Source organism: Dendrobates tinctorius, unplaced genomic scaffold (assembly GCF_039654945.1).
Source record: "Dendrobates tinctorius isolate UK_male_01 unplaced genomic scaffold, ASM3965494v1 ptg000009l, whole genome shotgun sequence".
Taxonomy (NCBI): Eukaryota; Metazoa; Chordata; class Amphibia; order Anura; family Dendrobatidae; genus Dendrobates; species Dendrobates tinctorius.
In genome coordinates, this window is record NW_027361677.1 from 3,115,710 (window position 1) to 3,130,060 (window position 14,351).

The following is a 14,351-nucleotide window of genomic DNA, read 5'->3' on the forward strand; positions in this document are numbered from 1 at the left end:
CTCTTCAGCATCTTCTGACTCTCTGTGACATCTAAGGGCAGAGGAAGCACTGTAGTGACGTTATCATGCCTTCTGCCCTTAGACATCACAGAGAGTCAGAATTGCAGAGAATCAGAAGATGGTAAGGTGACTGTGGCAGCTGGGAACGAGGAGAGGTGATTATTTGATTATTTTTGCATATATGTATCAATATATGGGGTCATTATGGTGTATGGAGCACTATATTGACCATTTATACCGTATGGAGCAATATATATGCCCATTATACTGTATAGAGCATTATATAGGGCCTATTGTACTGTTTGGACTTGGTGCTGTCTTTAAAAATCATGCCTGTCAGACAAAATACTAGACAAGGTAATTTTTGATGTGGGGTGAATTCATTTTTGCATTGACTAAGTTGAATAAAACTGACGATTTTGTTATGAAAGTTATATTAATAACCTTAGTTTCCTGTTATAGGCTAAAAAGTGTTCTATGAAACTTTTTGGAATTGTTCTTTTGTTCAGTGAGATATTAAGAATTTACTCTTCAAAGCGGGTGTACTTATTTATCTTGAGCACTGTATATACACACAGTACTGTGCGGAAATTTTAGACGTGGAAAAAAATGCTGCAAAGTAAGAATTCTTTCAAAAATAGAAGTGTTAATACTTTATTTCTATCAATTAACAAAATAAAAAGTGAATGAACAAAATAGGAATCTAAATCAAAACAATATTTGGTGACCGCTCTTTGACTTGAAAACAGAATTAATACTTCCAGGAACACTTGCACAAAGTCAAGTATTTTTCTAGGATGATACATCTGTCTATGAGTAACCAATTATATCAAACAGGTGATAATGATCATCATTTTCCTATATGGTTGAAATACAATAATCTGATAAAGAAAAGACTCCTTATCATAAATGATCAAAAACAATAATTCTTTATTATAATACAATACAAAATAATGCAATAAAAAAGAGTTAAAATGAGGGGAAATTATAAATTGCTGACTAGAAACCCAGGGACAAAATGCATGATCATATAAGTATGATATTCCTATAAAATATGAAACCTACAGTAATATCCCATCTATGATCGAAATCTAATATGTCTCATTTATAATCCATATTAAACATAATAATTCTAATGGTTGTAGTGAAGAAACCACCTATGTAGAGCAAAAATTGTAATACACCTGATACAGTCTTGATAATAGTTTATCCCCCCAGTGGGGATGCCTGCGTCGCAACACTGTATGGAAAAGCTCTGGGGATCCCGGTGTCATAAGCTGTATGGTAATACCTTTCCCTTGGTGAATATTTGTTATGTTTGATTAAAGGAGCAAAATGTGCTTTTTTATATTGCGAGCTAATAACCGTGTCATGAATGTATCACCACCTGCTGGGCCTGTGGTGTGCAGATATCAGAAGATCACAAATCTTTGGAGTCTACGCTGCCGTTCACATGAGTGGTGCAGGTTTATTGTTTCTTATGGTACTGATGGGGTTACGAGTTCCTGATTTAAATCTGTGGAGACTCCATTTGGCTTTTTGTCTCAGCAGCCACTCATTGGGACCACTCCCCTTCATTATTTAAACCCACACCTGGCAACAATAGAGATTCTATCCTGAGCCGGACTTCTCTGGAAAAAGATGTTCCTAGGGAAGCTGTTGTGTGTTCCATTGAAGCCGTGGAGTTCTATTTGTTTGTGTGTTTTCCCCTGCTTGTCTCCTTTCCTGTGTTGTCTTGGCGTAGTAGTAAGACCAGTGCCTTGCTACCCATGTCATTGGCCAGGCCAAAGCCCCGAGCTTAGGTGCGTGGGGGAAGGACCCGTCTAGTGAGAGCAATGTTCAGCGTTAGGTGAGTGTTCAGGGGTCACCATTTCCTCCTCTACCTATCGTCTGAGCTCTCCCTTCCTTGTTATCCCCCTCTCCCTTTGCGTCGCTCGACGGGCATCTCCCAGCCTCGGCGTGACACCACTACAATGTTACAATGCAGGGATCCCCACTAGGGGAAACACATTACTTATTATAGGGTTTTCCATCAGGTCTATTACAATTTTGGTTCTGTGTGATTTATATGTGATTCACTGCCTCGTAACATAGGTGGTCTCTACACTTATCCCACTGTGTCATCTATTTTACCTATATTTTTCTCTCTGTGTAGTGTTTCCTAGACACTCAGCACTTTTATACATCATTATGAACTTTTGATTTAATCTTATGCATATTTAGTATGTATTTATGATTTAATTTTGCATGCTACTATAGATTTTAGAATTTAACCGTATTCATTTGAAGTTATGTCTTATATGGACTATGAGTAGTCTAGATCATAGATGGTTTATTAGGTGCGATATGTTATAGGATTACCATATTTGCCAGATCATGCATTTTGCCAATTGGCCTACATTCCACAATATGTAATTTCCCCACATTTTTAACTTTTTTTTATTGTATTTTACATTGTGTTATGTGACAGGGTCACTGGCAATGTATCTGAAGGGAGATAGCAAACTTCGTGATGTATATCTTCCATGATGTAAAGGTACTGTCACACTTAGCGATGCACCAGCGATCCCGACCAGCGATATGACGCGGTCAGGATCGCTGGTGCATCGCTAAGTGGTCGCTAGTGAGCTGCCACACAGGCAGATCTCACCAGCGACATCGCAGGGGTCGTTACTTACCTGTCAGACGAGGCGATCCTGATGTCCTCCCGCCCGCGATCATGCGCCGCTCGTCTCCACAGCAGGAAGCCCAGCAGGAAGCTGGCGACGAGAAATGGTCCAGGACGTTCTCGCGCGATCAGCGATAACCAGCGGGGGAGCGGTCGGAGGTAAGTATCAGACATAGCGATATCGCTAGCAATATCGCTGCTGTAATGTATAATAATTAGATCTGTCTCTTTAAGCAAGCCAGACTTATGGGACTTGGGGGGTGGAGACAAGAGGGATGAGAAGGGAAGTTTCACTTTCACTTCTGTGTAGCATGGGAATGCAACTGTTATGCTGTGTGCTGGAGGACGAAGAATAAAACATATCTAAAGTTTAATACCTTGAATTCTTCATAACGTGTGGATATTACAACTGGCGACGAGGATGGGATATAATCACCTGCTGCTGTGAGTACGGACTATATTTTACCGCTTCACACGCCAGCACCACTGAGAGACTCTATCATGGCTGACTACTTGCACACATTCCCACAATTTGATATGACTGATGTCATTAATCTCTCCCATAACTGGAGAAAATGGCTAAACAGATTTGAGAATTTCCTAGAAGCCATGGACATAAAGGAGGAGAAAAGAAAGAGAGCTTTGCTCCTGCATTGTGCAGGCACAGGAGTCTATGACATATACAGTACGTTACCTGCAGCAGAAACAGACACATACAGCAACGGCACTAAAGCTCTCACTGGCTACTTCAACCCTAAACAGAACATCAGATATGAAAGATATAAATTCAGGATTGCAAAGCAGCTTCCAGAAGAGTCCATAGACACTTATGTCACATGGCTGAAAGAGTTAGCACATGGATGTGCCTTTACAGATGTAGATGATGAAATCCTAACTCAAATAATTGTCACCTGCTCGTCTAATAACCTAAGGCGTAAGGCTCTGCAGCAGGATATCTCTCTACATGATTTGCTCAAAATGGCCCGTTCTAAAGAAATAGCAGATCATCAGGCTACCGTAATGGAGAATGGGGATAAATTACATGTGCATAATCTCAAACAGAAAAATTTACCAGACAAACAAGCCCAGAAACAGAAGAAATGTTATAGATGTGGACAGGATTTCCCTCACCACCAGAACAAATGTCCAGCTATGGGACAAACCTGCAGTAAATGTGGAAAAGGGAATCATTTTGCAGCTGTTTGCAAATCAGCGCACTACAAGCCTCTGCTGCCTATGACAAAATCTGCAGAGGTAAAAGTGATAAATCAGGACACAGAAGAAATGTCTGCGACTGAGAACTATGTGTTCACTACCTCTGTCACTGGTTCAGTACAGTCTCCCTGTGTTACACTCTCAATCTGCAACACTGACATTACCTTTACAATAGATACAGGAGCTTCAGTGGATATCATAGATGGCACTACATATGAACAATTGAAAACAAGGCCAGTCTTACAACAAGTGCAGACTAAAATCTTTCCTTATGGATCTAAAACACCTCTAGTTATAATGGGACAATTTGATGCTGAAATTAGATATAAAGAAAACAGGCAGAAAACCACTTTCCACACATTACAAGGATCGGGAGGCTGTCTTCTCAGCTATCACACTGCCTTGGAGCTAGGGCTCATCCAGGTTATTCATACCATAACTGACCCTGCGGATATGGATGTACAAACTATGGTGAACAGCTTTCCCTCCCTATTTAGTGGTTTGGGAAAACTAAAGGACTCTCAAGTACACCTTCATGTGGATGACAATGTTCGTCCAGTAGCCCAGCCTCACAGGCGTATTCCATTTCACCTGAGACAGAAGGTAGAAAAAGAACTCCAATTGCTCATGGATGAGGACGTTATTGAAACTGTTACTGGTCCCACTCCGTGGGTCTCTCCACTTGTGGTAGTTCCAAAACCAAAGACTCCTGATCAAGTGAGACTGTGTGTTGACATGCGCCTGCCCAACACCGCTATACAGAGGGAAAGACATATCTCACCTACGATTGATGACATTATTCATTTATTAAATGGAGCCACCGTCTTCTCAAAGCTCGACCTCAATAAGGGATATCATCAATTAGAACTGAGTCCAGAGTCCCGATACTTGACCACATTTTCCACCCATGTGGGCCTCAGAAGATACAAAAGATTGACTTTTGGAGTCTGCTCAGCAGCAGAAATTTTTCAGGATGCAATAAGGAGTGTCATTCAACACATCCCAAATGCCTTTAATTATAGTGATGACATATTAGTTTTTGGTAAAACTCAAGCTGAGCATAATCGTGCTCTATATGCTATCTTCGAATGTCTGCTTTCTGCTGGACTCACTTTAAACAAAGAGAAGTGCGAGTTTGACAAGGGTTCATTAGAATTCTATGGTCACATCTTCTTGGCAAAAGGAGTACAACCAGACCCCAAGAAAGTGGAAGCTATCAGAACAGCCTCAATTCCACAGGATGCCAGTGAAGTGCGTTCTTTCCTTGGAATGGCAAGTTACTGTGCTAGATATATTCCGAATTTTTCAACAATCAGCAATCCACTACGGGAACTTACAAAACAAAGTTGTATTTTTCAATGGTCTCAAGACTGTCAGGCCTCTTTTGAAACAATTAAAAATGAACTCTGCTCGACAACCACTATGGCTTATTTTGATCCAGCTCTTCGAACTGAACTGATTGTGGACGCCAGTCCCATGGGACTGGGTGCTATTCTAGTGCAGTACAAGGATAACAATCAAAATCCTCACATCATTTCTTATGCAAGTAAGAGCTTAACAAACACTGAAAGAAAATATTCTCAACCTGAAAAAGAAAGCTTGGCAGTTGTCTGGGGATGTGAACACTTTCACTTATTTCTCTATGGAGCTCCCTTCACCATTGTCACAGATCATCAAGCACTTCTTACAATTTTTGGAAATCCCAGAGCTAAAATGCCTGCACGAATTGAACGATGGGGCCTACGTCTACAGGACTACAACTATAAAATTGTTCACAAACCTGGAAAATACAGCAATCCGGCTGATTTTCTTTCAAGACATCCTACTAATGATGATATACCTGTGCATTCCTCCATTGAAGAATACGTTTTGTTACAGATCATGCCGTGCCAAAAGCACTTTCTCTTGATCAATTTATAAATGAAACAACAAAAGACAAGACACTCTGTGCCCTAATACAAATCATCCAAAATCGAAGGTGGCATGAAATTCAAAAGAAAAAATTTCCTGATTCTGAGATTGATCTGAAAGAGTTAAAACTATTCTCAAACGTACGTGAGGAATTATCAGTCACTGAAGAACACCTCATTCTTCGAGGTACCAAACTAGTTGTACCTAAGACTTTGCGTAACTTAGTCATACAGATAGCACATGAAGGTCATTTAGGAATTGTTGGCACAAAGAAGTTACTCCGAGAAAAAGTGTGGTTCCCAAATATGGATCACTTGGTGGAAGAAAAGATTAGACGCTGTTCTACTTGGCAATTAATCACTCCATCATCAAACTTAGAGCCATTACAAATGTCTCCGTTACCCACTGCTGTCTGGGAGGAAGTGGCAGTCGATATATATGGACCATTGCCAAATGGCCAATACATTCTCGTAACAATTGATGAATATTCTCGATACCCTGTCATTTCATTTATCTCTTCAACATCTGCTAATAATGTCATACCAGAGCTGGACGACATTTTCTCGGCATATGGTATTCCAAGAGTGGTCAAAACAGACAATGGACCTCCATTCAATGGACATGTGTTTACACAATTTTCTGAATACTTGGGATTCAATCACAGGAAAATCACACCTTGCTGGCCGCAAGCCAATGGAATTGTGGAACGTTTTATGCGTACTCTGGGGAAACGTATCAAGGCAGCGAGTCTGGAGCACATCCCACTGAAACAGTCATTATACAAATTCATGCGTAATTACCGCAATACGCCACACTCCACTACTAATGCTGCTCCAGCTCATTTAATGTTCAGCAGAACCCTGCGTATACGTCTCCCTGATGTGACCAGCCATCCCAGACCGAGTGACTCCTCAGTGAGATCCACAGATTTCTCCAAAAAACAAGCCATGAAACGTTATGCAGACAGAAGGCGAAGGACACAGTCAAGTGCCATCGAAAGAGGGGATGTCGTGGTGGTACGTCAAAGACCAACCAACAAGACACCACCTGTATATGGTCCTGCAAAATATTATGTTACTAAAAGGAAAGGCAGCATGATCACAGCTGAACGAGATGGACACTTCATAACGCGAAATTCTTCATATTTTAAAGTCATACCGCAGAATGATGACAATGAAGTCTCTTTGGTGGAAGATTTGGTATCCGATGGTGGAGAGGACCAACAAGAGGTAGCTGGTCCATCAATAATGAACCCTCTCAATGAGCCCAGACGTTATCCTACACGAGAGAGAAGAGCTCCATCGAGGCTTATTGAAGAAGTGTAACTACAGTTTTGTTTGTTTTGTTTTTTTTTGTTTCTCTGGTTTTTGAATTGAACAAATAAGACAAAACGGACATATGATTTCTTTGGACGTTTTCATATTGTTGCATTTATCAGTAATATGGGTTATTTATAGTAAAAAAAAGGGGGATGATGTAATGTATAATAATTAGATCTGTCTCTTTAAGCAAGCCAGACTTATGGGACTTGGAGGGTGGAGACAAGAAGGATGAGAAGGGAAGTTTCACTTTCACTTCTGTGTAGCATGGGAATGCAACTGTTATGCTGTGTGCTGGAGGACGAAGAATAAAACATATCTAAAGTTTAATACCTTGAATTCTTCATAACGTGTGGATATTACAGCTGCTACGTCACAAAATCAGTGACGTTATAGCAATATTGCTAGCGATATCGCTTAGTGTGACAGGCCATTAAAACGAAGAAGTTTACCTCTAACATCTTATGTGCTGAGGGGTAAATCGGCGTTGACACGGTTGCGTTTTTTTTTGTAAGTAGTTGTAAGAAATAAATGGGACAATTTCTCACCATATCTCCACCTCAAGGGTGTGGATCAGCAGGTTAAATGTCCGGCCACTGACTTTTTTTTTCTGGTGTGGCTTTGGAGGCATGGAAGTCTCAAGTCTCGAGCTCAAGTGGAAGCTGAAGAGGGTTGTTTCCCACAAGGCCGGAGTTGCTGTGGGGTTTATACCTGCTGATTGTTTTCACTTATACCAGAAAGGGCCATTTTGGTTTTTTTCCAGATTTATGAAGCAGTAAACCTGCCTCGAACTTTAACCCCATGTGTTCTTGTGTCTACCTCAGTAGCACACAAGTGAATAAAGAATTATTGTTTTTTTTATAATTTATGAATAGTCTTTTTCTCTTTATCAGATAAGAATTATTATTTATATAGACTTATATTATTTATATAGATTTGAGCACCCAATAGAGTAGGGATAGCAGCAAGGGTAAAAATAATATTAAAAGTGTAACTTTTAGTCTAGATACTGTTAAAATCTAATAACACATGGGCGATATCAAACAGGAAAGAGATACACCCCTTGCTAGACACAAGAGTAATTGTTTGGAGGGAACACGAAACTTCTGAAATTTATGGGAATTGGCCACATACCAAAGCGTCAGAGAGGAGGCAATGAGGACAAACTAATACTGCAAGCTGAGACTTGGTGGACCTTCTATTTAAATACTGAAGCACCTTATTGATGGAATGAGCAGTTTACATTTATCTGCTTTATTTAGACTAGAAGTGCTCTATCCGCCCATTATAGCTACTGATAGTGGGAGCATGTCCCCAAACAGATATATTTAATGGATATTCCATTTAGTGAATAATATGACTGAATGACTCCCTAATAACTACCACATAATAGATTTATTTATCCCACCTATGGTAATCCTATTTGCCACTTAATACTATTAGTCAGTAAGGCCCTATAGCTCATAACTTTTTCTGAAGCTCCCATATAAATTTAAATCATTCGCTCAACTTGTGACTTATATAATTTTTTATGGTATCCATCATTATGAGCACTCATATAATCTTAAATTATGGTTACATTTTAATAAAACAATGTTTACCATGTGCATCTTTTTATTGGTTCACATGGTAATGGCAATCATGAGATTGATCTTCTTCAGTCCTAAATTACCACTGATGTGTATATAGTAATCGACTAGTCCACTCGAAAATGACCTTGCGTTCCATAGAGAGGACAGGCTATGGGTTCAATTGAACCTACAACGCCATGGTGACGTGCGTCTCGCCTCACTGGAAATGACATCACCAGAAGTGACACCCTTGAGATCCATTTAGGCTTTTTTGTGGAACGCTCGCCATTCAACTTCGTGGACCACACGCTGCACCACATGCTACACCCACTGGAGAGTAATTTACAACTAATTAGGTCTCACCTGGGGATGCAAGGAGTACGTTAATTTTAATTACCATTTTATGGGAGCTTGATTTTATTGGACAATTGACATTGCTGACCACCTGTTCTTTACTCAAAATTAATTCACAATGTGATATAATCCTTGTCCACTAAGCCCCCACCTGCTTTGCTCAGAGATAGCAGAGACAAGAGTGGCTCTTATGACTAGCACATTATCATAGACTCCTACTACAACAAGTGTACATGTCCCCTGATGACTCCTCTGGAATAAATGCATCGAGATACACGGGAGCGTGCAGGGCCAACTGCTATAGTATTTGGCTGTGGACTGCCCTTGTTAGAACTGGAGCAAAGGGAAATCAGGCTAGTGCCGGACAAATAAGGAATCAAATGCCTTTCCTTTGACGTCTGCAAGGTACTGACGAAGATGCCCCCAATGCAAGACCATTAGAAATATGCTATCAATGGGTGAGGAAGTTCCATTTCTATAGTTGTGTGAAAAAATGTTTGCCGCCTTCGTGATTTCTTATTCTTTTGCATGTTTATCACACTTAAATTTTTCGGATCACCAAACAAATTTAAATATTAGACAAAGATAACACAAGTAAACACAAAATGCAGTTTTTAAATGAAGGTTTAATCATTAAGGGAAAAAGAAATCCAAACCTACAGGGCCCTGTGTGAAAAAGTGATTACCCTCTCCTTAAACATATAACTGTGGTTTATCACATCTTTGTTAAGCGGAATTCAAATTCCCTAGCCACCCCCAGGTCTGATTATTGCTACACCTGTTCTCAATCAAGAAATTAAAGTTTTAAGAAAACTTAAAAAGGACCTGTCTGACAAAGTGAAGTAGACCAAAAGATCCTAAAGCTTGACATCATGCTGCGATCCAAAGAAATACTGGAACAAATGAGAAACAAAGTAACTGAGATCTAAAAGTCTGGAAAAAATTAGAAAGCCATTACTAAAGCTTTGGACTCCAGCCAACCACAGTGAGAACCATCATACTCAAATGGCAAAAACATGGAAAGGTGGTGAACCTTCCAAAGAGTGGCCAGCCGACCAAAATTATCCCAAGACCACAGCGATGACTCATCCAAGAGCTCACAAAGGACCCCACAACAACATCCAAAGAACTGCAGGCCTCACTTGGCTCAGTTAAGATCAGTGTTCATGACTCCACTATAAGAAAGAGACTGGACAAAAATGGCCTGCATGGCAGAGTTCCAATACGAAAACTCCAGCTAAGCATCAAAAACAAAGGCTTGTCTCAGTTTTGTCAGAAACAGAGGGGAATGTGGTCAACTCTGGCCTGCAGTATTTATATATACAAAGACTGGACACGTAGAAAAAGTTATACAAGTTTTGCTTTACCGTAATTGTAATAAAGAAAATTCCAGCTCACCGGTAAAGACATCTTGAGAATTGGAGCACGGAGCCACAGTTCCAATGAGTAGACTGTCCAGCTCAACGATAGAGTGAAAAAAAAAAATTCTTTATTCACTTAAAACATTCTCAAATAGAGGATAAAAACATCAGGATTGGTGGTGCGAAATATTGCGTTATTAACGCATTTCTGGTGTCCAAGCACCCTTTGTCATAACAGGCATTTCTTTGTGAAACACTTTTATGCTGAAATCCGGTTGGCACACCGGTGAGATGATTAGCTAACATAATTAACACGAAATTATAACAGATGAAGACATACAAAAGATTAAAACCACAAAAGATGAACACAATTTCACCATGACATATAAGCAAGAGAATAGTAGATTTTACATGTATATATTTCACTGTAATTGTACTGACCTGAAAAATCATGCTGCCCAAAAAAAAAATCAGAAGCAATGTTGGAACTCGATTTTTTTTCTAACTAATTCACAGCAGTTGGAATTTTTTTCAGTATGTACAGGTGCATCTCACAAAATTAGAATATCATCAAAAAGTTAATTTATTTCAGTTCTTCAATATAAAAAGTGAAACTCATATTATATAGAGCCATTGCAAGCAGAGTGATCTATTTCAAGTGTTTATTTCTGTTTATTTTGATGATTATGGCCAATGAAAACCCAAAAGTCATTATCTCAGTAAATTAGAATAATTTATGACACCAGCTTGAAAAAATGATTTTAAAATCTGAGATGTTGGTCTACTGAAATGTATATTCAGTAAATGCACTCAATACTTGGTCGGGGCTCCTTTTGCATCAATTACTGCATCAATGCGGCGTGGCATGGAGGCGATCAGCCTGTGGCACTGCTGAGGTGTTATGGAAGCCCAGGTTGCTTTGATAGCAGCCTTCATCTTGTCTGCATTGTTGTGTCTGGTGTCTCTCATCTTCCTCTTGACAACACCCCATAGATTCTCTACGGGGTTAAGGTCAGGCAAGTTTGTTGGCCAATCAACCACAGTGATACTGTTGTTTTTAATTCAGTTAATTTATTTCAGTTCTTCAATACAAAAAGTGAAACTCATACATTATATAGTGCACTTACAGAGTGATCTATTACAAGTGTTTATTTCTGTTAATGTTGATTATGGCTTACAGCCAATGAAAACTCAAAAGTCATTATCTCAACAAATTAGAATAATTGACAAAAAACACCTGCAAAGGCTTCCTAAGCATTTAAAAAAGTCCCTTAGTCTGTTTCAGTAGGCTCCACAATCATGGGGAAGACTGCTGACTTGACAGATGTTCTGAAGGCAGTCAGTTTGTAATGAAGTGGGAGGTGGTATCTGGCAGTGTACGGAGCAGTGTGGGAGCCCCTCAGGGTACAGTGCTGTCACCCTTCCTCTTCACATTGTATACAGCTGACTTTCAGTATAAATCCGATTTCTATCACCTCCAAAAATTCTCAGATGACTCAGTGATTGTAGGGGGAATTGTGGGGGACCGGGGTGAGGAGGAATATAGAAGGGTGGTTTCTGACTTTGTAGATTGGTGCCAGACTAACTGTCTAGAGCTAAATGTAAAGAAAACCAAGGAGATGGTGGTGAGTTATAGAAGGAAAAAGGAGGAGTACTTACCGATCACTATTGCTGGCCAGGAGGTGGAGATGGTTGAGAGCTACAAATATTTGGGGGTTCACCTCGACAGTAAACTCGATTGGAGGTGTCATACAGAGAAGGTTCACAAGAAGGGAATGAGCAGACTGTACTTTCTGCGGAAGCTCAGGTCGTTCAATGTGTGCAGTAAAATGCTGGAAATGTTATACCAGTCCGTGGTAGCAAGCACCATCTTTTTTGCTATCATTTGCTGGGGCAGTGGTGTGCAAGTAGTTGACGCTAATAAGCTCAACAAACTTATCAAGAAGGCAAGTGCAGCTGTTGGCCTCCATCTTGACTCTTTTGAGGAGGTAGTGGAAGATAGGATTCAGAAGAAGCGCAGGGCTATAATGAACAATAATACACACCCACTATACGAGCTGTTCTTGAATCAGAAGAGCACATTCAGCAGCTGACTAATCCTACTAAGGTGCAAGAAGGAGAAATTCAGGAAATCGTTTGTGTCTACTGCTATGGTGATGTATACCAATTCACTAATGGTGAAAGATGGCTACAACCTAGGGCTGGCGCACTAAGGGAAATGATCAGAGACTTGTGACCTTTGCTTGTTGCGTATTGTGGTTAGTCATGTGCAAGATCTGTGAAAACAAAAAGCAAAAAACACAAATATCCTGAACTAAAAGTAAAAAATATACTGCAAATAATGCATAAAGGTAATAATAATAATAAGGGTATTTAGTAAACATAATTTTGATCAAAATAATGTACAAGCCATCCCGCCACGTCACGGCAACCCTTGTGGGACAGTCCCTACTCTAGTATTTAAAACCTTATCACTTGCCAAGTGGCGTGAATGTGAATAAGGGTCGAGCGGCTGAACCACTTGTAACAGCTTAGGCCAGACTGGATGGCTTTCCCAGCTCAGAAAAAGGGCGGTCACACCCCTATATGCACTGAATGCACAATGAAATGAATAAAAAACAAATCTGAACTGAGACAAGTAAGTTAATGTGTATGCACAATGTAAGTGCATGCTAACACATGACCATTAACCAGAGAAAACAAAAAGCAAAAAACACAAATATCCTGAACTAAAAGTAAAAAATATACTGCAAATAATGCATAAAGGTAATAATAATAATAAGGGTATTTAGTAAACATAATTTTGATCAAAATAATGTACAAGCCATCCCGCCACGTCACGGCAACCCTTGTGGGACAGTCCCTACTCTAGTATTTAAAACCTTATCACTTGCCAAGTGGCGTGAATGTGAATAAGGGTCGAGCGGCTGAACCACTTGTAACAGCTTAGGCCAGACTGGATGGCTTTCCCAGCTCAGAAAAAGGGCGGTCACACCCCTATATGCACTGAATGCACAATGAAATGAATAAAAAACAAATCTGAACTGAGACAAGTAAGTTAATGTGTATGCACAATGTAAGTGCATGTTAACACATGACCATTAACCAGAGAAAACAAAAAGCAAAAAACACAAATATCCTGAACTAAAAGTAAAAAATATACTGCAAATAATGCATAAAGGTAATAATAATAATAAGGGTATTTAGTAAACATAATTTTGATCAAAATAATGTACAAGCCATCCCGCCACGTCACGGCAACCCTTGTGGGACAGTCCCTACTCTAGTATTTAAAACCTTATCACTTGCCAAGTGGCGTGAATGTGAATAAGGGTCGAGCGGCTGAACCACTTGTAACAGCTTAGGCCAGACTGGATGGCTTTCCCAGCTCAGAAAAAGGGCGGTCACACCCCTATATGCACTGAATGCACAATGAAATGAATAAAAAACAAATCTGAACTGAGACAAGTAAGTTAATGTGTATGCACAATGTAAGTGCATGTTAACACATGACCATTAACCAGAGAAAACAAAAAGCAAAAAACACAAATATCCTGAACTAAAAGTAAAAAATATGCTGCAAATAATGCATAAAGGTAATAATAATAATAAGGGTATTTAGTAAACATAATTTTGATCAAAATAATGTACAAGCCATCCCGCCACGTCACGGCAACCCTTGTGGGACAGTCCCTACTCTAGTATTTAAAACCTTATCACTTGCCAAGTGGCGTGAATGTGAATAAGGGTCGAGCGGCTGAACCACTTGTAACAGCTTAGGCCAGACTGGATGGCTTTCCCAGCTCAGAAAAAGGGCGGTCACACCCCTATATGCACTGAATGCACAATGAAATGAATAAAAAACAAATCTGAACTGAGACAAGTAAGTTAATGTGTATGCACAATGTAAGTGCATGTTAACACATGACCATTAACCAGAGAAAACAAAAAG